General features: G+C 37.4%; 2 protein-coding genes across 35 annotated transcripts in view; one reads left to right on the top strand and one right to left on the bottom strand.

The window, feature by feature from the left end:
- si:ch211-51h4.2 overlaps positions 1-27,722 on the top strand; it is a 488,455-nt gene that overhangs the window by 363,304 nt on the left and 97,429 nt on the right. For 14 of the 33 annotated variants that reach the window (XR_012387016.1, XR_012387017.1, XR_012386996.1 and 11 more), the window contains one exon: positions 2,593-2,669. The exons of 8 other annotated variants lie outside the window; for them this stretch is intronic. The gene's annotated coding sequence lies outside the window, so the exon portion shown is untranslated. Of the gene's footprint in view, positions 1-2,592; positions 2,994-20,501; positions 20,683-21,830; positions 22,737-27,722 lie in introns of those variants that run through there. 11 more of the 33 variants (XR_012386992.1, XR_012387015.1, XR_012386995.1 and 8 more) reach the window with 3 other exon arrangements.
- tbl1xr1a (TBL1X/Y related 1a) overlaps positions 1-27,722 on the bottom strand; it is a 124,927-nt gene that overhangs the window by 44,849 nt on the left and 52,356 nt on the right. For both annotated transcript variants that reach the window (XM_005172823.6, NM_001020583.1), the window contains 2 exon segments: positions 24,293-24,355; positions 2,872-2,937 (listed from right to left, as the gene is read on the bottom strand). The gene's annotated coding sequence lies outside the window, so the exon portion shown is untranslated.

The following is a 27,722-nucleotide window of genomic DNA, read 5'->3' as shown; positions in this document are numbered from 1 at the left end:
CAGCAGGGGAGAACCTGAGCAAACGAAACTAGCTCACAAAATAAGACAAACCGTGAGGAGACGCATGAGTTTATAGTTTACAAAGTAAACAGTGATAAAACAGTGGTAAAATGCAAAGAAATCAACAGTGATTTAATGTCCTGCTACATTTGTCATTCGTAATTTCATATACACACAACCACAATTTATATCATTATAAAGATAAGTGTGTTCATGTAAACACTATAAATGAGGACTTCTCCCTCAATCCCCGTATCCAGCAGACTCAGTGCAGCAGGTCTCCTGACCTGTCTATTTTAACCATTAGCCCTGCTGGTAATCTGGAGGATTTAGGCAAACACAGCAGCACGGCGATGTGTCTGAATGTGAACTCCTGATAAAAGACAGCGTCCGCCATTCTCTAATTCTCGTGCTGCTCTCCCGACAAAAATGCTAGCAGCACACACACAGCTTTGCTGTATGATCGGCCCTGACAAGATCGCGGGGGAAAACATGCAACAAACCCCGTGGATAATGAAAACAAACGCATATAAGCCTTCATGAACGGCTAAATACTGTGTGCCGTGGGTCCATGACGTGTCTCACAGCTCGGGCTTGACTCTGGCAGGTCTGGCAGGTCTGATGAATAATTAAGCAGCCGGCTCTTCTCATAGGATAAGAAAACTCCGCTATGAATAATAATGAGAAATCGACTCGTCATCATTGCACTTGCAGTTTTGCGCTACGTCGCCGATTTTGATCCCGCCCCAAAAATCATTTTAAACCCGGAAGCTGAAATTAGCTGACAAAAGCTCAAAATGATCCAGTTTTCCCCACAATTAAAGCTGACAGGTGCTAACATTGTCTTAACTGCTGCTCAACACACACAAATCTGTTAATATAAAAAAAAAAGTTCTTCAGGGTATCCTGAACCTTTAAACCTTAACCCACCCTTAAACCTACCCACACCACCAAACCTGTCCATAACCCAACCTCTATCCCAACTCAAAAGCACCACAAGTGTTCTCAAATACATTATAAACACAGTAAGTACATTGTATTTATTTTTATGTAAGTACATAGTAATTAAGGACACCTAATATAACGTGGGACCCAAAAAGGTACAGTGGGCAACTGCAAAAAAATAATAAACTGCAAGAAACATCTTTTCCCAAAATTATTTACAAATTTCTCAGTCAAAAAATCTTGTATAAAGATTGCATCTACTACAAGTGACGTCCTAATATGAATTAACCAGTGGAAACTAGGCATGCATCACATTTTTTGTGGCCAAAATTGAAAATGGCATCTTCGGTTTTCCCCAAAAGAGAATAATTAGCAAAAATATGAGGCCAAACAAAAGGCTATGCTGTGCCAAACAGCCCAGCAGGGCCATAGACTGTATAAATAGACAGGATGCAGAAAGTACTGCGCAATGAAACCCATTCACTTCAATGGCTTGTTGTTGGTTGGCTTGTTTGTTGCTACGTTGACCAAAGCAATGAGCAGCAGAGCGCAGTATGCACGCATTCAAAATTCAAATAGCTCAATATTATCTTTGCATGAACATCGCTAACTGGAAATTAAATCCACTCACATGATGCGTTAACAGGGCATTTAGTAGACAGTACCTGCTGTTTGCAATAGTGCTGCTTTTCAACTAGGTATGACTGGAAAATGCACCCGCATCACATGTGTGCTGCTTGCACAACATGTACATATTGCTCCCATACGCATGACCTCCATAGAAAATGACAAACTTACACCCTAAGCCTATCAGCATTGCTTCCAAGATGCGTGCACAGCAGCCACGTTTTAATAAAACTATAGCGATTCATACCAATTTTTTTAATCGATATTGACAGTGGTGTTCGGGCGATAAATCGGTACTGATTTTTCCGCCCAGCCCTCCTTTATTGTATGTGTTTTTGCATTACAATATAATTTAGGCCTACTTTTTTAATTGGCTTCTCAGCTAAGAGCGAGTGCACAAAACGAGAGATACATTAAATATTACAATTGGTAAACTAAACGTTCAACCTGAACTTGTGATTCTTTTATTGGTTCGTGTTCTTTAAGTTATTGTGTTAAATGTACAATGTCTTACAAAATAACTTTATATAATTTGTACAGCCCTTATTTAAAACTTAACATTTATATTTATATTCTTTACCTGGTATTATAAGCAAGATTTAGAATAATGGTATCCTGGGATTAAGTGCAGAGCAAAAACCCCTGAAGATTCCGGATAATTAGTCCAACAGTTTTAGTGTTTCATTGCTGAAATAGCTCCACTTATCTGTTACTTAAAAATAAAGGATTCATTCAGCTTTACCAGATTTTAACCTATTTTTGTGTATGAAAAATTTTAAAAATTGTTAATTATTTTCTAAACCACTTTCTCTTTGACATAGAGAAGAAAGAAAAGAACATGCAATAGCAAAATGTTAGCCTATTCCAACCAAAATAATCATCACAACCACAATCAAAACCCAAGAGAAGTTCTTATTTATGAGTCCTGAAGGCAGCATATGATATTACAGTGCATGTTAAGTGCAGTCTGCCTGTCCATCCATCAGCTCATGTAACACTTTATCAATTCTACATTCACAGAATCCAGAATTCTGACTGCCCTGATCTGCAATGAGGAAGCCGTCACAAAGAAATCTCACCAGGCATTTTATTACAAGGTGGGAGAAATAAAAACTACCTACAATAGTGGAGTGTATACCAGAGAACAGAATAGTCCTCCTCTAAACAGTCTATCAAACAGCAGTACTTTTTCCGTATCCTTTCCAAAAACACAGAGCCCAGCTAAAAAATACAAGTTTTTCCATTTTCCTTAGAGGAATAAAATAAGCCATCTTAGCACCAACGTGCATTTATACTCACCACACTATCAGCTCTATTTCCGCAAGGCAAACGCTTTTTAAGAATCCAACCCAAGTGTCTCAGCACCTGTAATAACATAACAGAAAAGGGTGAATGAAGCAAAATTGGTCAAGCATCTGGACAAAAAAAAAAAAAACACCTGCAATGCACACCCCAATTAAACCATCCTGTCTGAGGTCAATGAATGTTGGTGGATTTTGCAGCAATTGCTAGTTTAGATGGAAAATGTCCTATCTTTAACTCTTTTTTTTTCCGCTTGGGAGACTCTGGCTTTCTCTATTGTTTTCCCATCTCTTCTCAGTAAGGTAAGAGTTTAAATGAGTATAGATATGGACTTTCTTAAAATGTCTGATACATCTCAAAGTCTCCATGTAATTTAGTTGTTTGTTTGTTTGTTTGTTTGTTTGTTTGTTTGTTTGTTTGTTTGTTTGTTTGTTTGTTGTTGCTTTTTTGCGATGGAACTTCCTTTTTCCCTAAGATAAAAATGCCACAATTCTTGTTAATTAACTGTTCAGTGCTTTAGGACAATAAGTTAAAACGTTAGTCTAAAAGCTAAAAGTTTTATATGTACCCTGAACTATGCATATAATAGCATTTTTACAGTGTGAGCTCAAATTAATGTATTCACAGACTGCACAAAAGCTGTAAGTTTTGAAAAGAAAAAGCACTGACAATGATATGTCTTTCTGATGTCTGTGCTTAAATGGCATCAAATAAGGTGTCATTTAAAAAGCTTTGCATGCTTTGTGTATGCCAACACACACACACACACAAACAAATAGTGTATATGCAGTAGGGGTGTCACGATTTAGATTTTTAATCGAAATCGATCAAAATTTATGCTCAACTTCGATTATTGAATCATAAAATAGAATCGTCGATGCTGCCACGCCCGCATGTCCCGTTAGCTTTGCTTGCCAAGCGGGAAAAAACATGCTTGTTGAAGTGCTTGTTAAACTGCAGAAGCAGGAGACCCGTCGACAGAACTTAAACCCTCTCCTCTTTCAATGAAGTCGCCGGTGTGGGAGTATTTTGGATTTCCAGTTAGTTATGTTGACAACGTTCGTGTTGTCGACAAAAAAAAACACAGTTTGCAAGCTCTGCTATGTATGTATTACGGTTGGGAGGATAGACGATCCTCCGCCCCGCACCCGTTGCAAATCCGCTCGCGAAAAGTACACACTCAGGCCCTGTTTACACTAATATGTCTGTTTTGAAATGGCATTTTAGAACAACAACGATCCACGTCCACAATGGTGTGTAGCATTTCTGAGCAGCCCTCCTTCCTCACTACCGCTGAAAACACACATCACGTGACCACACACACTCATTCACACACAGATACAGACGCACACACATTGTCATGCGTTTGAGACAGCGGGTCAAGGCAGTTAGCGAGTCAGTAGACTGCTTCCATCTTTTACTTTCACACAAGTACTTAGTCATTTTAGCGAACACCTCAGGTACTGTTGGCTGGTTTCTGTTGGTTGTGCACCTTTTTTACCGACGCCATTATAACGACACAGATCACTGCCTATTCACGAGTCCCGCAGAAAAAAGTGATTGACAGGTTGTAATTATATGTGTAACTTACCTTTATTCATTTACTGTATGATTTGTTTATGGATAAAACAAAGACCATGCAAGTCAGGTAGTTTAAACGGTAGGCTACAAATAATTAATTCGTTATTAATTAATTAATTAATTATTCATAATCGAAAATCGAATCGAATCGTGACTTTAGAATCGAAAATGTAATCGAATCGAGGATTTGGAGGATCGTGACACCCTTAATATGCAGGGCTATTGTTCCCACACCTAGACACTTCCAGTGAACGGCTGATGTGACTTTTTAAAATTTTATACGGTTCCTTTTTCAGAATCAATGTTCTAATGTAATTCAAATATAATCAGTTACGTATGTTTGCGTATGTCAGGATGAGCAGGCTATAGCGCAGAAACTCCATTGAAAATAGTGGGGTAAAATAAATGTTTAAATTTTTAAAGACATGGCATGGGAAAATCAAATTTAATGCAGTGCTTCTCATACAATTTGAGACCCACTTTATATCGTATGTCAGGCAGTGGCGATTGTTGATTCACTTAATCGTGCTGATTTTGTTATTGCATGCAGTTTACCAGAAGCACTTGACCCAGGTTACTGTAAAATTAAATGTCAGCATACACCCTATATCAGGGGTGGCCAACCCTGTTCCTGGAGAGCCACCTTCCTGCAGATTTCAGTTGCAACCCATATCAAACACACCTGCCTGTAATTATCACATGGTGTCTAGGTCCTAATCAATTGGTTCAGGGGATATGGGTAGCAACTGAAATCTGCAGGAAGGTGGCTCTCCAGGAAAAAGGTTGGCCACCCCTGCCCTATAGTAACACTTTACTATAAGGTTCCTATAAGTTTAACCTAAGGTTACTATAAGAAAAAGTTGGAATTAATATTAATGACCATTAATAAATGTTGTTCATTTGTATTTCATGTTAGTAGACACATTACAATAGGGTTCCAAAAAACAACTATACTTTAGGCTTACATCAGCTGACATAACAACAGGTGGATTTCACTAATGTCACTGTCAGCATTATTAAGCACATGACGTACAAGTTGAAATTCCAAGATAAGGGCACACCTAAGCCTACCACATAAAAAAAACAGGTTCCACCACTGTCAGGTAAAAACTGATTGCATGTTTACCCTATAGTGTCTATTCATTTACCCTACATACTTTATTGTTTAGGTTTTCCTAAAATGTGCCAATATCTTCTTGATTCTGAAAAAATAGTAGGCACTTATCAGTAAGTGTAAGGGTCAGGACACCAAACAACTAGCACCAACTTAAATGTGTTGTCGCCTTGCTTTGGATTGCATCTGGACCAAAAAGCTATGTGTAAACCATACCTGTACCAAGAAGTGTAGGATCGGGGGAGGCGGGGTGGAATTATGGGAATTTTCCAGGAGAAATAACAAAATGTGAGGGTGCAGGGGAATGGGTTTGAAATACGGAAGACTTTCAGGAAAACGAGAGTGATGGCAGGTATAGAATAAACACACCAAACTGACAAAAGCCGACTGAAATGACAGCCGCATTTTACATTTGCACTAGAGAATGTGTCTACCTCATGGGGGCAGTAGTGTGTAGTCGCAAACCAAATATATGTCCACAGACAAAATGTAAACAAAGCAGCATTCAGTACCATTATCACCGTAATTGTCACTCAGCATGGAGGCATTTGCTCATCCAAATATGTCTGATAATGTAAATAGTTGAGAAATGTAGCAAAATTACAGCCGGCAACTTTGTGATCCTTCTTGGCTGAAATTTTTTACTCGCTACGTCACTACACTATGTCACACTCCCAGTCAAAGGGTGCTTTCACATCTGTGTTTCAGTTCATTTGGTATGAAACAAGGACAACAAATGATACATTGTAGCATTTTACTCCCGTTTGGGTTCTTTTCACACTACACTGAATGCTTTGGTCCGAACTGGTTGAAAAGAACCAAATTGCAGTCATGAGACAAAATCCACATCACTCATTGGCCAGATGTTATTGAACTTATTTCCTAAACTGATTTTCGATTGGTCAGAATAAACATGCGGGAAAATGCCAATAGAACTCCCACAAGCAAACAAACTGGCAGACACAAAATGTTGCTTTTAACTATGTAGGAACGACTGCGCTAGCTGATTGTATCCCTGGTCATAGTATACTATATAGACTATCACTTTAGACAAACTATACATTTTGAGAACGAAGCGGGCCATGGCTGAAAAACAAGATGCATTGCAGACGGTAAGGGTGCATCACAAGTCACTTCAGGAAGAGGCATGAATTAATTTTGCTAAACTACGACATGGTCATCTTCCGGAAATATTACCAATGATCCATCAGGATCAGGTTTCTCTCTCACTCTCTCTCTCTCTCTCTCAATTCAATTCAATAATTGCTTTGGCATGACAAATGTTACAAATGTTTTGCCAAAGCAGTTATAAAGTTACATAAAAATAAAAGAATATACATATTTAATAATAAAAAAAAAGAAGTAAACAGTAGTAGTAGTATTAAGCCTGGTTTATACTTCTGCGTCAAGTGACCGGTGTAACTCACGGCGCATGCAACCCGCACAGCTGTGCATTTATACTTCTGCGCGCTGTCTCTGTTGGTCTGCATTAACACTTCCAAAACGCTAGTTGGCAGTGAGGTGTAAATGTTCCTCTGTGTCGAGTTTCTTCGCTTCTGTTTTGCTTTTCCTGAACACTTCCTGGTTGTACAAGTGACTCAAATTTGCTCATTTTGAGGCAGGAACCGGCGGACGTGCAACAACTTTAACTATGAGGCAAACACAAAACAAAACTTTCCATTCGGAGCTCCTTCACGGGACTCCACACTTGTAAACAATCGCTCGTGCCATTCATGCGGCTCTCGGTCCTGCCCAGACTCGTCAGTGCTACCAAGCCGACCAATCACAGAGCTTGAGCTACACGTTGTTGCGATGTGTAGTTACATTTTTTGAGAGGTGCACGTCAGTGACGCCGACGGCCACAGCGAAGGGCTATGCGTCAGCGCCAAAGCATACGCCGGTGTTTGACGCAGAAGTATAAATCAGCCTTAAGTAGTAGCAAAAAAAAAAAAAACTATGGCAGCTGGATTAGTCCAAAAAGGTGCAGTACTTTCTGGGGTTGGGTCTGTTCTAGTTCAGATCATGTTCTTACCACAAAACTCCAGGGTTTGTTCGAAAGCACTTTTTTTGGTCCGCTTTTGGTACGATAAGTGCAATTGCTACATTCACACCTGCCAAAACGAACCGCACCAAGTAGAAAAACAAACTCTGGTTCGATTTAAGCAAAGTAAATATTGCAGGTGTGAAAACACCCTAATTCATTGTAAATAACCAGTCCCTCACCATTCTCACATGCTGAATTGGGCCAAAGAACTCTAGCCTTAACTCAACGAGAGCTGATGTGTGCTATACATTAAACCAACTAGCCTGACTGACGGCCTGAAGAAGCCCAAAGTTCAACATACCTGCCACATACAGGTAAATTAGGCCTTATATTAAAAATTATATTTAAATGATATTTAAAGAAAGAAAGAAAGAAAGAAAGAAAGAAAGAGAAAGAAAGAAAGAAAGAAAGAAAGAAAGAAAGAAAGAAAGAAAGAAAGAAAGAAAGAAAGAAAGAAAGAAAGAAAGAAGTTGGTGAAAGGAGGTGAAAAGAAAACAGGGCAGCTTTCCCAGGCTTAGATCTGGAATTCATTTCTACATTCATGAATAACCATCCTGGTCTCACCCTGAGTGTGCTGTAACTTCTGAGGGACTCGTGTGCTGCTTTTCACAACCGAGCAGTAAAACATACATTGACATGGCTGTTAAATTACAGCTATTGGCAGGTTTCAGTGGTCTCTTGTCTACGAAGGTTAAGCATGAACAGTGATGGGTGGAAACTACTTCTTCCAGGCTGCCAGCTCCCAGTCCATGTCTCGTGGGTCTCTGAGGCTTCTTTGTGCCTTTGCACCTGCTGTGTCTATCTGTTTTCCAGAGCTGCGTACGTTCCAATTAGCTCAGATTATTGGCCTGTGCTCGCTAAGTAAAGTAGCAGGTGTCGTTACAGTGTTAGGCTAAACAACGTCTGATCTGAGAGAAAAGGGGATAGCCAAGATTTGTTATAGACTGACTAGGGAATTAATCCTGTTTGGAATTGGTTCGATTTCATTGCCAATCACGTATAAAATGTCAATGAGTTAGAGGAAATACATCCAATACACTGGAAACATTTACAGAAGTCATTCTGAATTAGGCAATCGCTTAACTACATCATGTCCTCACAAAGTCCAGTAAAACAGTCATAAAACTTTGCATTAGGCCCAAAACAAGGTGACACTGTCTTGTATTTATACCAGTGCTACAACAGTACCCAAGCCTTAAAAAAATACTGAAGTAGCATTTAGGTAGAAGGAGATAGAAGAATCAATGCTTGAAGTCAAAGATGGACACCCTTTAATTTGGCAGTGTCCCATAAGGCAAAGCCAAAGAGATCTAACCACAAATGTCTGCCTAACACCTCACTAAGAGCCAACGTTTAAAAATAGGTAATGTGGAAAATCAAACTGTAAGCAACTGCAACAACAGCAGAGGAGTGACACCTATGATGAGTGCCTGAACCAAAAAAAACTGCACAAGAACACACCAAAATGGCAGCAGCCGACTGAAATGAGTGGACGTGTCTTCCCACACCCGCACGGTTTCACAATAGTTTTCAATCACCACCGAAGAATTCATTTAGCAATTAAGTCAGAGTAAAAATATTGTAATAATCCATATTGTTTGCAAATATTTAAGAAATTACAGCTGGCTTCTTTGTGTTCCCCCTTGACTTGAATCGTTTGCTCGGTTTTGCCACTTCAGCTTGAGTTCTCATGCTTGAATTTGTTGCTGAATAACCAATCTCTCTTTCACTGATGACTGACATGACATGCTGAATCAGGCCATCTCGGTCTGGCATTACCCCAACGAGAGGTGACATGTGGCACACCAATCAACTTCGTTTTGCATTTTCTCCCTAACTGTAATTAAATTACCTTTCACTTGAATTAAAATAGATACAAACTTGAATTTGGTGTACCATTATGGCAATTAAAATAATTTTTTATTATTTAAAAAAAATATTAATATTATTCTGTGTTTAAACATATGTTTAACAGAAATATCAAAATCATATATATTCAGAAATGAGTCCATGTAAGTGTCTGAAGTATCAGAAATTAAGTATTAAATGAGTATACATTCAAAAGTTCATTATTATTATTTAATAATACTCCAGTGTAGTATAAGTAATAATAGATTTTGAGGAATGTGTAAATTGTAGAGCTAGACAATGCTTGTGGCCTATACATATGTGTTTTTTAATGCGCTATTCTGGTGAATAGGTCAACAAGACATTCATTAAAAAAGTCCCTTGCCGTGTTTGTAAATGAGTCAGCCGCTTTGAATATATACTACAAATGTTGTTTTTCTTTATATTTGAATTTTTTTTTAAATATAGGCCTACTTTTAAATGAGAAACTAAAAGTGAATCAAGACATCCATCACAAAATATTATTATAATAATAGTATATGCAACCTCACAGAGAGGTACAGTAGAGTTTATTTTACGCACCAAGCAGTTGTGTGTTACATCAATAGGTTATCTAAGTTTGACCAATCAGATGAGGCCCTACTATCTTTACACCCGCTGAGGCATTATGTTATTGACCAGACCAGCCCAAAGGTGAACCTATAGTGCCTCAGAGCAGACAAATAAATACTAATGACCAGTGTAGAGACAAGCGGTGAAAAAGACAACAGCTAATAAAAATCAGAATATCATTCAATGTGTTCAGGCATTTATGGTGTCTAAATGTTTTTAATTGATGGATATCAGAAAAATATCAATATTAACAGTTTTAAGTGCTAACTGTTTTAGTATGATCATAACGTTAAAAAAAATAATTGTTAAAAACAGCATTTCTCTAAACAAGTTAGAGCTGGGTGATTAAAACATCATTGTCTGAACATCATTGTCAATTACAATAAAAAAAGTTTGAGTTTGGTATGAAGTTTTGGTATGAAGGCTATAGTTTTATTCAAATGTGGCTGCTGAGCTGCCAATAAGCTTATGCCTAGTTCAGACTGCATGATTTTAGCCCTGATTTTGACTCGCCAAGAGGTTTTGAGAAATCTGCCCCAAATGCCTGAAATCACAGGCAAATCGGTGCTCGTGCACGCAAGTAACAATCACACAGTATGAACTATCAAAGACACGATCTGGGAGAAACGCTGATGTGTCGCAGATGCCTGTGAGGTATTTGTCATGCTAAATATCTGGTGCTGTCAGTGATTTAAATCATGTTGTGTGAATTGAGTTTTGACTGAAAATAACATCAGCGATCGCCTACAGCCAATGAGAGAGCAGCATTCGCTTGTGTGTGTGTGTACCTGCAGGCCAGCAAGAGGTTGAGGGAAAAGTTCAAAGCGCTCATTTTCGGTTTATTTGGACCCAATAAATTGAAATACAGAATTTGGACCATCTTTAGTTTAGTCATACAGAAAGCTAAAAAAGAAAGTTGAGGAGAACATTAAATTCCCTTTAAATTAATTCCCTTTAAACCCGGTGAGCAAATATGTACATTTACTACCCCATTAAAGGCTTCTAACAAAATATATACTACATGTTTTTGGCTGTGAGACGTAGTTTGGACGAAGTTGTCGGCGAGTCTTCCTATTGTAAAGTCATGCAATGTGAAAGCCCCTGTTGCCGATCCATCTTGCAGTTTAAACAAAGCAGCGACAAAAGCCTAGCCCAGATAGTCATGCAGTGTGGAAACATCTGTGACAAGACAACTTTGAAAATCATGCAGTCTGAACTCTGCATTAGGGTGTAAGTTTGTCATTTCCAAAGAAAGCATGCGACTTGTGCCATGAATCCTGAGCAACGCACACATGGTGTGCGAGCGGCGTGTACGTGACGTGCGTGCATTTTCCCGATGCACCTAGAATGCTGCGAGCACACCGCAATTCTAATTACCTCAGACAAACACAGCGCACTCAAACACTGCAGAGATTTTTACTTTTCTCCATAAACTTGTATCAGAGCTGCAGCATAGGTTCGTCCATTTATCATCCTCTGAGGAAATGGTTAATGGTCGCCTAGTTACAGAAAGACGCCAGGGGAGCGCATGAGCGCAAAGCGCATTGAAGATGGTGAAGCAAACCACACGCTCAAGCTTTCCACGTCCAAGTTTTGGGTTTCGTCATTGCCACTAGAATAACAACACACATGAAAATGAGTGCCGTATAGCAGCAGTGAAGAGACTGTAAATAAAAAAGGATGTAAGGATGTCGCCAGAAGGGCTTTTTGGTTTCTTTGTTTGTGCATTGTAGCCACTAGCACCCCATCTAGAAGATTTGTTTTAGAATGGGGTGTAATGTCGTCATTCAGCTCCACAATTTTTGATGTTATAATATGTATTTAAATTACAGTTAATTTCTTTCCTTGAAAGTTCAGATTTGATTATAATTATTTGTTGGATTTACAGAGTTTGAAGTTTACTGTATCATTATTACTGACACCATAAAGTTAGCTTTTGATTGTTCATCATTTACACTTTACCATTGCACACACTTTTGTAACATTTGATCAAGTTTAAGAGTCAGTTTAAGGGTGCTTTCACACTTAGACTTTTGTTTCGGAACTGTCTTGTTTGCCCAGTTAGTGCGGTTCGTTTGGCATATGTGAAACCAGCAATCGCGCTCGGATCAGCGCCAAATCAGTCATTCCGAGATCGCCTGAATGAGGTGGTCTCAGTTTGATTGAAACTAACTCTGAAGAGTATTGATTGTAGTGAGAAAGCGATACGATCCGAGCCCTGTTATATCACAGTGGTTTATAGATATGTAATAAGCATACGGCTATATAAAGAGAGAATTATAAGTAGGGTGGGAGGTCATTCCAGACATCCCAAGTCTCCCGGATGTTTTAGGAGTCTCCAGCAAATGCACAGAGACTCCCGGATGCCCGCTAACGAGTGATAATCTCCCGGAAATTGCGCTTCTCCCTCCCAGTCCTCAAATATACCGCACAACCTTCTCACCCATCTCCACCGCATTCTTCCTCGCTCTTCAGACACGTCCCGCGCACCCTGTCAAACATCACCTCCCCTGACAGCTGAGTGAGACTTTTCACAATAAACCATGAAACTCTGACCAATGTGAGGAAAGTTTACTTGCACGTGACTTGTTTGAGCAGTTTTGGTCCGTTTGGAACTTTGCCGCGTGAAAGCGAATCACACCATAAGCAAAGAGCAAAATGTAACAATTTGAATCCTTGTTTCGGAACAAATGAATCGATTCACAGGTGTGAAAGCACCCTAACACTTACGTTTATTTAAATATTTCATTAAAGAGATGAGATTTTTTTTTTTTACATTTTTGTTTTTGACTATTAAAACTATTAACCTAAGTAATGTTGGTAAATTAAAATAAAGTGGTTAAATAAATAAAAAATCTTAACATTCCAAATAGGACAGTTAAAAATAGTCAATAATTATCAACAACCAATGATATGAAACATGATATTGTGATAATTATTTTTCTGTATAACCCAGCCCTAAGACAAATGTTACATCCCAAGAAATATTAATCGTAATACTCAATAACATCCATTCCATATAGCATATTTTTCCAATACAGAACAGAAAACGCAAAACAGTCAACTAATCTAGGTGTTCTTTAGCTGTTACAGTACAGCAAGACACCAAAAAGTCATTGCGACAACCTACTACTCGCACTTTAATCAGTTCTTTCTATCAGAGCAGATAATGCCAATAGCATTATACAAAACAACAGGTTTCCATCAGCGACCGTTAGGGAGATTACAACAGGTTATCATGCAAACTGTGGGATTAACTTGGTAACATCAACACCACGCTGTCGAATCACCTTTTAGAGGAACAAATCACCATGGCAACTTGTATTCTCGGGTTTAGCTCAGGTGAGCAATTATTCCCTCCATTCTAAGCTTTTAAGCCGAGACCTTTGTTTAAAGCAACAATACCGTGTCCAATACTTTACCGAACACGCCAGAGTGCAATCTTCCACTGGCAGACCTCAATATCAACAATCTGCTTCCCCCTGATAACCTTAATCAATACACACTGTTCTAAACAGTTTTTTTTCTCCCTCAAGTGAAAGAAAACAGTTTGTTGTCTGCGGTACAGTTATAAGCAGGGGACCTACATTCACACTGAGAATGTGCTAAAAGAAAACAACCTTTCTTTAGAAAGACTGCTGTCGAAATTGAAACTTCACATACTTGAGCACGCAAAACATTTTGGGCAAATCTTCACAATGCTACCTAGCTAAAAGGAAACAGATGTCACGGTTTCCTTTCAAAGTGCAGTTACTCTTTCCTCCTACACACCAAAGTGACAGTTCTGTGGCGTAGGGGAGACTGTTTCCTCATCTCTCCTTTCTCTCTCTCTCTCATAAAGAAAGATGGAGGCTCCGGCAGACGCTTTCCCTTCCCCCATCAGTCACAATAAAGTAATAGGGGGGAGGTGTTCGTTAACTGTTGATGCACCTGGTAGATAAGCCAAACACCTTCTCTATTGTTCGCAGGATCTTACATCAGACAGGAAGCAGGCAGATAAAAAAGGCCGTAATCATGTGTGATTTAAATAGAGCTGCAGCGGCTCAGGCACAAAGGTTACAGTTTGCATATTCATCACTAAACGGCGGTTGCCTTGACACTAATGCTAAATAATCTGGGGAGGTGATAGTATCTATGAATCAGGGACTGTGCTTATGAGCCGAGCATAAGGGAAAGATAATGGTCATGATTGTTGGCTAGTCACAAGTTTGCAAAGTATAGATTTCCTTACTTTTTTGTTGTCGTTTTTACCCAAGTCCCATCAAACAAATAGTTATTTTCAATGCAGGAGGGATCTAACCTGTGATGCCAATGTGTCAGAATGATATGAGATATAAGTAAATATAAAATAAAAGTTATAATTAAACTAGGGCTGGGCGATTAATCAAAGTAATCAAAATCGACATTCAGAACTTAAAATCAATCAAATTTAAAATCAATTAGTGCACCCTTCATTCAGAAATCTCTCACATGTAGTATGTGAGCATATTTACGGTACAATCCTGTCAGTAAACTAGAAGGGTAAAAACATAAAATAATCATTTATTAATCATAATTGAGTTAAAATATTCAATTATTCGAGATTTTGATTTTAGGCCAACTTGCTTAGCCCATAACTATCAAGTCATTTAAATGACCGCTACACTGTTGCGTTAAATAGCAGATCGTGATCAAATGCTGTTTTCTCACTGCTGTCTTTTTTTTGTTGCATATATTTACATATTCATATTCAGCCGTATTGTAAGTTGTGGCTAATGGAATACAGTTCGCGGGTCTAAGCCGCTATCCATTTAAATGAGAAAATATTTGTTTATTATGGCGGCAAATCAACAGCAATCGAGCGCAGTAGTGACGTTTACGCACAAGGAGAAGTGAACCGTGAGCAGATTACAGGCCTACATGCGAGGAAACTACAGCTCGCTCACGCACACGGGATCTTCAAATGCTCCCTGAACTGATCCACCATGAGTAAACGGGCCTCGCATTATCATCTGTGCGCACGATGTGCACTCTCGCAAGCCAGGTCATGCCTATAGCGCACGCGTGAGATTTTTGTCAGTCCTGGGGCAGGACTTGGTTTACTTGTTATCTCTAACGCTATTGGTTATTCGCCCTTTCCGGAAGTTAGCTGGGATTGGACGCAGGTTATGATGATCCACATTTGATCTGTATGATATGGAAATCTAGTTGAAAATATAAGAGATATATCTTATCATAATGTCGTAAACCAGGCTTAATTTACCCGCCCTTGTGGAAGTTAGCCGGGATTGGACGCAGGTTAAAAGATCATGCTACTAAATATATGATGATGTGCACACGTGAGGCCCGTTTCCTCACGGTTGATCAGTTCAGCGAGCGTGTAAAGATTCCCTTTGCGTGTGCAAGCTGTAGTTTCCTTGCGTGTAGGCCTGTAATCTGCTCGCGGTCCACTTCTCCTCGCGCGTAAACATCACTGCAGCGCTCCATTAATTTTGGCAGTGATTTGCCACCATAGTTTATTAACATATTCCTCTTTAGTCATATCACACATCAAAGTGAATCTGACAATCATGGTGTACACAACAATCTCTGGACTTGCTGCATCACATACACTAATATTTTAACAATTAATAAAAAAAAATTCTGGTCATCAGATATTAGACATAGATAATTATATTGTGATCGTGATTTTCGAAAGTATTACATTACTTTGTAAATGTTTCTTTTTACCATTTGTTGAGTCTCCCCATACATTTAGAGTGATTGGAACCAGAAGCCGCTTTGCATGATGTCACACTTAACAATACATCATGGCTTTAAAACACTCCAGTGTCCCCGTATCTGTGTTTACTCTCAGTAAACAGCGATTAACTCATGACCTTCACAGCCATTCACAGTCATTTCTGTTGAGCATGTGAACACAATGACAAATCAACAATGTTTAAGAATTGCTTAAATGTTATCAAATGGATGTTTTTAAACATTTTCGTACCGACTGGTATCGAAATTTAAGTATCGTGACAACACTACAGTCATATGAAGAGCTAATGTTGGTTAACGGTATATAACTACGAATGTATTTTGCCTTTTCTATATCTCCAATTAAAGAAGGAAAACTAACTTCAGAGCGAGTACTGCTCTGAAGAATCTTTCAGTTTGGTTGTTTTTTAGGATGTGTATGGCTTGTTAGGATAGGACAAACTTCTGAATATCTGAATATGAGGATAAAAAAATTCTAAACACTGAGAAAAACCACATTCATTTTTTTTATTGTGGTTCTATGCATATAACTAATCAAACATTAAGTTTTCACATATTTGTTAGGAATTTTACTAAATGGAACATAATCTTTATTTAATAGGTTTGATTTTTGTAATAAAAGAAAAAATGCTATAACTGACACAGCAATGCAATGTTGTTCCAGTCGGCTATTTCTATAAATATTCCCTTGCAATTTAAGATTGATTTTGTGGTTGAGGGTTACATGTATTCCTGTTGAGGGCAAAGCTGGATTTAATCATGATCTTTCAGAAATCATTCTAATTTGATTACTGCTCATTATTATTATTATGAATAAAAACATCTGTGCTGCTTCACATTGTTTTTTTTATGTTTTTGTAAACCTTGATACACTAAAAATATAAAGTCAGTCAGTGCTGATAGCCGTGTGAGGTAAAGCACCATCACGAAAAGACATAGACTTAGAATGAACAAAGTTTGATAACCAGCACATGGATCTTTCCCAATCCCATCCTCATCTCCATCTCTCTCTCCAACTTAATTTCCTGCTTGATCATTGTCCTGTCTTAATAATAAATAATTCCCAAAGCTAAAGAAAGATGGAATGCACCCTTGCTGTAATATAATTGTATTAACTGTATTAACTCCGCTCTGAAAAAAATGAAACTATTTCCTTAGGCCAACTAAATGGCATTCTGATGTGACATGCCACACTGAACCATTTCATAAACCCATCTAAAGCTCTAGCATTCATTTTTCCAGTGTTCAAAATAATGAAATAAGTAAAAGTTAGAGTTGCTTAATTTGTGAACCAAAGAAGCCGCAATTATGATTAAGACTTCTGGCACTTTCAAAACTTTGCCTGAGGGTAAAACATGTCGCAAAGGCTGGTTAATTAGTCACGGACATGTTAAACTATGCAATCAAAGTTCCATGACAAAAATTATTAACAATTCACTTTCACATAGATAGAGATCGGAGATCAACAGCTCTGGTCTTTCACTCCTTTGAACTCCAAATATTCCCATTAGCAGCCACCCCTAATTTGCATAAAATTGACCTCTGCTAACTGCCAACGACAGATGCCACACTTGTTTCTTTGGAAAATCCAAGCTCTTATAGAAAAAGAGAGCTGTCAGTGTAAACCTCTCTTATGACTGACACGGTTGTTTTTGTTTTTTGTTTTTTTTGTGTTTTTTTTTTTTTTTTTTTGGGAGGGGGGATGTGCGACCGTGTCAGTACACTGCTTTAATCTTTCGCTTTCACGCGTATACTTAGTAATCTTAGCGAAAACTTCAGTTGCTGTTGGTTGTGCGTTTTTTTTGTCGACGCCATTATAACGATACAGATCACTCTGCCTATTCATGCCAGAGTCTCTTGGAAAAAGTGATTGACAGGTGGTGATTTCTGTGTAAATCATCTTTATTTATGATTTGGTTATGGGTAATTTACCACTGTCGACGACGATGACATCGTCCATCGCAATGTTTCACATTAGACATCGCATAATGGCAAATTGGTTGACATCGCCCAACCCTGATGCCGTTCAAGCAACCACCCTTGAAAACACCACCTGATTGACATTGATTGTTAACCTTTTCATTTCTCTGGATTAAAACACAGAATTAAATCCACATGTTAATAATTGATGTATTTGCACAAATTTACCATAATAAACAGCTAGTGATGCTTTGGATCTTAAAGCATTGACTCTTTCGTGGTCAAATCTCAGAGATTGATCTTGTAAAAACATCTCCAGACACAGATAAGCTCGATTTTTATTTTCTAAAGCTGGCGCAGTAACCATTTTCTGCCCAAAGCCAAAACATGGAAATTCAATATTGTTGTGCAGCTCGAGTCTTGGAATTGTGGACACAGATTACATGATGGATACAGGGCAACACCAAAGCAAACTCCTCTGGCTCCAATCCATCACCGCACCTTCAAAACTCAGAACAGATGCGTATCTATGCTCCGAAAGCAAAATAGTTTGGCTTTCATTAGATTTCAGATCTTTTCAGATAAACTTTTGAAAAACCGCGTGACAAATATTCCTAAAAATGGGCAGGATGATAAGTAAAAGCCTTGGTTGGAACGCAATTTGTCAACACTGTCCATCATGTTGCGGAACAAACCCAGAAGTTAAGAGTTTTGTTAGGCCTATATTTTCCTCCATTCTCTATTTTCCAAACCAATCTCTGCCTCAAGATTAGCCGCTCTCCACTCTGTGTTTCTATGGCAACACTCAAAAAAAAAACCCAAAAGGCGTTTAGAAAGAAAATAGCATTTATTGTGGTTGAAAATTATATATCAAATTTAGCGATTTCAAAAAAAACTGTAATAAGAGCAACAAAATAAACCATTTCACATCCAAAATTGCCTGTGTAGACATCGATCGAACTTGTTTGAGCTTCGGTTGTGAATAAAGCTTGGTTTTGAAAGTGCTCAAACTCACGCACCTTGATCCCTGAAACAATACACACCTGTCGAAGAGGAATTATCCAGAGAATAGTCAACAGACAAACTGAGCTGCAACTCTTGTGAAGGGTTTAAGGGTCTTTTGGAGGGGGATTTGTGAAATGGTCATGACTGACAGGTTGGACTGATACTATGCTAGAGTAAATTACAGGTAATTTCAGGTTGGAAATGGAGACAGTCAAAACCGCTGTCCCTCAAATCGCAAGCAGTCAAGAATTTGAAATAATTAGCATACATAGTTAGTTCTCAAACCATTGGTGACAAGCTTCAAACTCGCTTGGTTACAAAAATGCTTGAACATTTCTGAAACAATTTCATTTGAACATTTCTGAAACAATTTCAAAGTGGCTGTCGGTAGTGCATGACACAAGAAGGCTGTTTCCTATGTTTACAGATAATGAGCTTGTATTTGTCTTGTCTGAAGAGGCTAAATTATTGTGGAATGGACACATGCTCATTTGGCACAATTTTAGTTACATAATGCCAATTAAAGGCCCATTTTGAACAGGCATTTATGAATATTATAACTGTGTCTTTCCCCGATAAGCCATATTTCAGTGTTTAGCAATGAATTCTTGATAATTTTGCTTAAATGTAAAGTAGGGATGCACAATTCTGGCTAAAATGAGAATCACAGTTTCTTTTTTGCTTAAAATCAAGATTTTCATATGATTCTGTATATGTTAAATACGGGTTTTATATTAGACCTATGTGTAGCTCTACTGTTGGTTAAACTAGTAAATTTTGCAAAGATTTGGAATGCCTGACCTAAATAGACTTTAAATCTGTCCTGTATAGGACTGTTCTGAATTCAACTAATCATGATTCTGAAGTTAAATTATTGTGTTTGAGACAAATGCTAGTAATTTGTCATTGACAACATTATTAGACTTTTTTTTCACTGATAAAATGAGACATTTTATCAGATTCAAATCTTGCATTATAAACTGACACTGTTGAACATTTATTTTTATGCACAATACTTTGTGTTCGCTATGAAAGAAAAACATCAAATGCTTGCCATAATCATAACTCTAAAACGCAATATGATGACTTAAATGATGTGTGAACTTTTGGTTTCACTTTCACTGCAGAGTGCAGCTCATGGCTGCTGTCACTTTGTGATTAAAATTATACCAATCATCTTTCCCGCACGGCTCCCAAAACAATCGCTCTGTACAACAAACTGAACGTTATTTATAACTTTATTACCTGTTATTCACAGCCTATGCAGGTTCTGTTCACTAAAGCAGACTATATTGGCAGGTACGCACATCCTCTTTGTAGTAAACAAACATGTATGATATCGCGGCCATAAATATGTCATTACATTAAGACAGAAATGGCATTTTGGGGTGAATTACACCTCATAAATACAGTATGTGACACTTTCAACACCATTTGGAGGTGTCCATGTTGCTGAGCAATGAATATAAAACATGAAGATTGTGCGACCTCCTTTACAAATATAACTGTCTGAATCATAGAAAAGCTGAATTAAGATCATGTGTAGGGTCGAATCGAGATTGTGATATATATATTTTTTTAATTAATTAATTGTGCAGCCCTAAAGTAAAGTCCTTTTAATTACAATCCAAAACCTACATTAAAACTAAAACCTGAAATAAACATTTAAAAATGCAACTTTAATAGAAAACAAAAGCTCAAATACTTGAAATAATACTCAAGTATTTGAATACTTGAATAAATGAAACATTTATTAATTTACAGGGCTCAACAATAAGGACTGCCCGACCAGCATGAGAGATGTTCGGGACAGTAGAGAGAATCGTTACTGGCCTGATCAGGCCAGTGCTGCCTTGTCATCAAATTTTAATTTGCCTGTTACTATGTCAATTGTGTGCAAATACAGTCTCAGAACCGAGAAACAATTTGTGCTTTTAAGTCTTAGGCCCCGTTTACACTAGTGCGTTTTAGTTTTAAAACGGCGTTTTAGAATGAAAACGATCCGCGTCCACACTCGCGTTTTACCCAGCGTTTCTGAACTGCTCTCCGTCCACACCAAAACGCTGAAAACGCACATCACGTGACCACACACACACACTTTGGCAATCGCTGGAGCCCATCTACCCAGATGAGAGCTCTGCTAGTCGGACTGCTCATCACGCATCTCCCGCTGGATCTAATCTCACTATATTTATTAAACGTGATATTTCATTCATCTTGTTGTCTTTATCTAACGACATATTCCCTGACTTTGGTCATTGGAATCTATTACTTGTTCTCAGGTAACGTGTTTTGGCTGAGCGCAAAGATAAGTTAATGATTAATGTAAGCACGTAGCCTACATTCTGTATATTGACTAATCGCTTGCCTTTATTTCCTATAATGTATAAACTTATTGTATGTTATACTTTTATAATGGCCATTATCGATTATTAAAACTGATATTCAGCAAAGGGTAACTTATGTTTCGTATTTTCATTGAAATTGAAAGGAGGCAGTTGTTATCGGCTCCGTTTTGTTATAAATATCCACACAGTGAAGATGACGCTCATGCAGCAAGACGCCTCAACATTTCTGCTGTCTGTTTAGTTGCTAATATTAAAATAAAAATAGGCAGTTCCTTATATCAAGTTTACATTTTATTGTTGAGAAAGTGAAACAACATAGCCAAGGTGATGTGAATGAAGTTATAAAGTACACTGTTCCCTGTGAAGATTGACGCGTGTCCTCGGTATGTTTTCCATATCAAACTGAGAAGAAGAGATGCAGCCTTGATCAAACTTGCGAAGTCTGAACTTACACGGAGAAGATTCAGGACTGAACTGTGTGTTAGGCTACTTAATATTGAGGAAAAGCCCCAATCAGAGAGGCGAATGTCTGCAGCCCCGCCTCCGTTTTCAGATGTCTCCGTCTTTCCCCATCCACACTGAGACGGAGCAGCAGCGTTTTAGAATGAAAACGGCCTCTCCAGCGTTTTCGAAACGCTCCGTTTTCGGCGCTTGAGAACTCCGGCGTAGTGTGGACGGATGGCGTAACCGTAGCAAAACTTATGCGTTTTCAAACTAAAACGCATTAGTGTAAACGGGGCCTTAGAATGCTATGTTTTCTGTAAAGTCGTAAACCCCCTATTGCTTTTTGGTTCCTTATAACTGATTGGTTGTTGTGAGCATGTTATTTTTTTCCACAACCTAGTAAAAACCAGAACAGTGAAGAGACGACAACATCAAATGATGAGGCTAAAAGAAAACGTCTGTTTCAGACAATGTGGAAAAAGATATTTACATGGGTACAACACAACGAAAAAAATGAAGTGATGTTTTGCATAGTTTTCCATCACTTTTAAGTCAGCCACTTTTTGTTTAGCAATAAAATACCTGCACATTTTCCATACTGCTGTATTTTACTGCTAAATATTTTAACATTTTAAAAATATTTAAATTCTAGATTCAAAGACATTATTTTTGACACATTATTTAAAATATGTGGCAAAAAAAATAGCTATTTTTTATTTATTTTGGTGGGGCCAGTGAAAATTTTGGCAGGGCCAGTAAAAATCTGAACTGCTGGTTTAGTCGGGCCAGTAGAAAATGTCCTTAGCGTTGAACCCTGATTTATAAAATTGCATCAGAGATCTGAGGTGTTCTGGCGCATTTGGTCCTCCTTCTGGCATTCTATTGAGGGTACTCAGTGACTGTGTCTTTCTAAATTTGGTTTTATAATATCCTTTTATTTCTGTTTTTGATTTCAAGTTTTTGTATGCACTTGAAACTGAACAAAGATTGCTGTACTTGTTGTCACGAGATACCAGCGATACCGGAGATACCACTGTTGTTCTGTTGAAATTTTTAAAATTGTTACGAAACGGTTTTATAATTGTTATAAATTATATACCACTATAGTAATAAAATTTGAGAAAAATAAATTTTTTGTGATCTGCTAATGGCTACTTCTAACAGCACATAACTGACAATAATGACCAATGAATCGGACAAACAGGAGTCAAAACATTTATGAAACTAATACATTAATAGAATAAACATTTCAATACTTGTTTGTCTCTTTTTGTTGATCCAGTGAGTAATCCACAAGCAAGTTTAATATTTTCCCAAATGTCAGCACATTTGCAAATTTTATCAGGAAGCAATAAGCTAATTTTACATTAATCAGAAACTGATTTAATGATTTATCCAACTAAGATATCAAACAAAAATACAACTGAGCTGCTGCATATCACCAAACACACACAACAGTGTTTCATCGATGAATGAATCTGTGTCTCATTGAACCAACTGAGTCAATAATTAAATGACCCATTCATAAAGAGACACTTGCTTTGTTCCTGACTGAATCAGCAGTTTGAACCAATCAATTCTAATCTTCAAAAGAATGAATAAAATAATTCTAAAGTTTTTTTTTTATTTATTTGTGCCATCTTTTGTCAGTGGTTACAAGGTTAGGAAGGGGTGGGGTTTCACAAAGATTTAGAAAACTAAAGTAAATATAAAGAGTCAAATATCATCCCCATAATGGAAAGACTAATTCCTGCATGTTAAACTGTGCCCCTTGAATTATTTAATAAATAAACGTAAGGAAAAAGCCAAGAAAGCATTATGTCATTGATGCTTTTAAAGACTGAGCAGAAATGACCATTAGATGAAGCCAAAATGAATCAAAGTGTAAACAGTAGAAACAAGCCTGCCATATCAGGTCAAATTGATCAGACCACACACACACACACACGCACGCACACATCCATACATACATACATACATATATATATATATATATATATATATATATATATATATATATATATATATATATATATATATATATATATATTTATCTCTGCCATGATGACAGTAAATAATATTTGACTAGATATTTTTTAAAGACATTTCTATACAGCTTAAAGTGACATTTAAAGGCTTTACTAGATTAATCAGGTTAACTAGGCAGGTTAGGTTAATTGGGCAAACTATTGTATAAGGATGGTTTGTTCTGTAGACTATCGACAAAAAGGTTCGCTTGAAGGGGCTAATTATTTTGTCCATAAAATGGTGTTTAAAAACTTAATAACTGCTTTTATTCTAGCCAAAATAAAACAAATAATACTTTCTCCTGAAGAAAAAATATTATCAGACATACTGTGAAAATTTCCTTGCTCTGTATAAAAAGAAAAAAAAATCAAAGGGGGCTAATAATTCTGACTTATTTCAAATAAAAAATTATGTATATATATATATATATATATATATATATATATATATATAGATAGATAGATAGATAGATAGATAGATAGATAGATAGATAGATAGATAGATAGATAGATAGATAGATAGATCGACTAACTGCTTTCTTTTGTATAATACCGTTGTCATTATCCTGTTACAAATGACATTTTGTTTTGAGTTGTTTCTACTATATATATATATATATATGAATAGCCATCAGAGATAATCTACATTATTAAATTAAAGTTATGTACTTGACAATGCTCCTCAGACCGAAACAAATAGTCGCAGAAAATAACAAGAGGGCTTTTTTTGGCTTACCATGTGATCTGGTCTTGCTCCAATTTGAACCCTTAGGAGCGAAGGAGTCTCTACAGCCTGGACCTAAAAGAAAAACACAAGACTGTTAATTAAAAAGGTCGAAAAATTATTTTTGAGTTATAAACGTAAAAAAAAGTTTCACTTTGATAAACAAGCGCCTGTATTTGTAAATGCAAAACACGAGACAGTGGTTTAATTTCAAGTGAACATCATATTGTTTAGTTAAGGTATTGTAATGGGTTTTCAAACTAAAACTAGAAAGAGCTCAGATATTTCTCTTTCTTCTGGTGCATCAACAACAGCGCAGTCAAAAAGGAAAAGCACAAAGCTACTCATTAGGCAGAGAGCACACTACAAGACTGAAGGCTCACATTGAGAAGTCTTAGATGTCTGTGGCAAACAAAAATGTGTCCGTATGCTGGAAGAGCATCGCTAATGGTCACATACTGAAATTTGTCTTCAATCTGGGGGTTGTTTGAAAAGTAAAGGCAATGCAAATCAGCAAAAAACAACCTCTAGTCTTAATTCTATACCATTTGTCAGTGTGCCGTTTCATTTCTGGACTGTGATTTCAGCCAAACAACCATAAATCTGACAAAACCTACAATTAGCTGTGTAAAATGCACAAAGCCCCATTTCTACATTCAATTAAAGTATTCAAGAAATCTAAATTGATCCTGGTTACTTTGTTTAGCAGTGAAATAAACCCCCCAAAATTAGACATGTGCTGATAAAACCTTTGAAAATTGATTCAAATAAATGACAATTAAAAATGCTTAAGATGCCAGAGAAATAGCGATACAATTGGAATAGACATCTATCTGAATGTATTGTATGTGATATTTTCAGTTCATCTTGCCTCTTGTAGATCTAAATTAAAGTAGTTTTGATAAGTGCAGCATAGTTTGTTTACAGCACTAAGCAAGGAAAAACTATATCAACATTGTTCATAAGCACCACCTGCTGGCAGTGTGTGAATTTTGTTCAGCTCATCTGCTGTTTTCTTCAGGGGTTTTATGAAGTAGGCCAATAATTTCACAAGTCAGACCATCATGTTTTTGTCAAATTTTAAAAATGAACGATCTAATTTAAATTAAAAACTGCTCATGCTGCACTTTCGTTTTGATCCTGAATTAAATGTCTCTAATTTTAGATAGAAGGATCACATATAAAGAAATGTGTTAATTGTGTGTAAATTCTTTAATGTAGGGTTTGTTTTTGTTTAATTGAGTCCTGTTATATTTCAAGATTTATAAATTTAACAATAGCCCAAAAAAAGTGTAATTTACTGTACAATATAATTTTGCTAAAAAAAAATTTGTGACAATATTAAATCGTGAAAACCGCGAATTGAACTGAGTTGAGTGAATCATTACATCCCAACCCACCATTTATTCAATATTTCATTTCAATTTCAGTTATGTCACAGGTAAAGCTAGTAGAAACTTCCTGTTTACAGGGCTTGCCTTAATGCCTTAAAATTAGTTCCACGATTCATAAAGTCCTAGATCTGCATTTTAGCTAAATTATTTATTTCGCTACAAAGAAAAAGTATAGATATCATGATAAGATGAAATTATATATTGACAGTGCTGCTATACACAATTAAAATATTCATTCATTCATTTATTCATTTTTCTTGTCGGCTTAGTCCCTTTATTAATCTGGGGTCGCCACAGCGGAATGAACCGCCAACTTATCCAGCAAGTTTTTTTTACGCAGCGGATGCCCATCCAGCCGCAATCTATCTCTGGGAAACATCCACACACACATTCACACACACACTCATACACTATGGACAATTTAGCCAACCCAATTCACCTGTACCACATGTCTTTGGACTGTGGGGGAAACTGGAGCACCGGAAACCCACGCGAAGACAGGGAGAACATACAAACTGCACACAGAAACGCCAGCTGAGTCGAGGTTCGACCCAGCGACCTTCTTGCTGTGATGCGACAGCACTACCTACTGCGCCACTGCCTCGCCTTATTGACATACAGAAATGTAATAATCAAATGTAAAAAAAAAACAAACCTACTGCGCCACTGCCTCGCCCCAATTAAAATATTCACTTTTAAAACTTCTGTAAATGTGAAAAGGTACACTGGCATTACTGGAATCAAACATTGAACTCCATGGCAAACTCAACTAGGCTTGGGCCGGTATAAGATTCTGACGGTATGATAACCTTCGATAAAAATATCACTGTTTCACTGTGTCATATTGTGCTCACTGCTCTAAAATATATTCTTTTTAAATATCTGGGTAAAAAACAAACACGTTTTTCCTTTGAAAACATTATATTCTATTTTTGAAAGATAAACATGTAAACAGCAGCAGTAAACATGTCAGGCTGAATAATTCAAACGACTCATTGACTTCTGCTCTCTTCATTAGTTTCAAAAACACAGATTTCTATAAACTTTACTCAGCATCTTCTGATATTTTTCTCTGCCAGAGATACTGTTGTCCTAAAAAACTAAACAAAATATAAATAAAAAGTTGCACACATACTTCAGGAACGGTATTACAGAAAATTTGGTCAGTTTTAAAACCTTGACTTTTACAAACCACGGTATACCTTGAAAACGGTTATTGTCCCATGCCCAAACTCAACTTTTGTCTTTAAAAACTGTTGTGAATGCAATTTTATTAGTCAGCCTCAACCATGCAGAGGCTATTTGCAATAAAAATAGCCAAATGTCAGGGAAGAAAATGGCTAAAACATTTTCATTAGTTGACTTTTTAACTAGAACTACTTATGTAAGCGGCAGTAAAAAAAAAAAAAAAAAAAAAATAGAAAGGAAGGAAAAACATGACTGGATTTGATATTAGGAGAGGCTTTCTAGTGCTAAAAAGAAGGCCTGAAAAGTGATACTAAAGCAATGCATCCATTCTTTCTGGACACATGATTAACAGATATGATCCATTTTACTCAAACCAAGACATTATATGGCAAATGTCTTAAAGGTCTGTGTATCTGCCTATAATTGGTTTTCTCTTAGCTGTTTTCATAATGGAAAAACAATATTGTTAATGCACAATTTAAACCTTATTACAGTGCTGTCACCTCACAGCAAGAAGGTCGATGGTTTGAGCCTCGGCTGGGTCAGTTGGCATTTCTCTGTGGAGTTTGCATGTTCTCCCTGCTTTCGCATGGGTTTCCTCCGGATGCTTCGGTTTTCCCCACAGTCCAAAGACATGCGGTACAGGTGAATTGAGTAGGCTAAATTGTCCATAGTTTACAAGTGTGAATGAGTGTGTATGGATGTTTTCCAGAGATGGGTTGCAACTGGAAGGGCATCCGCTGCGTAAAAACATATGCTGGATAAGTTGGCGAGAATGAGAGACCACATGGGAAAACTAGGTGTTGGAAGTGGTGTTAGTGAGACCAGCAGGGGGCGCTCAACCTGCGGTCTGTGCGAGT

The sequence above is a fragment of the Danio rerio genome, chromosome 11, assembly GCF_049306965.1.
Source record: "Danio rerio strain Tuebingen ecotype United States chromosome 11, GRCz12tu, whole genome shotgun sequence".
NCBI lineage: Eukaryota > Metazoa > Chordata > Actinopteri > Cypriniformes > Danionidae > Danio > Danio rerio.
The sequence above is the reverse complement of the archived record's forward strand: the minus strand, read 5'-3'. Positions and strand labels throughout refer to the sequence as shown.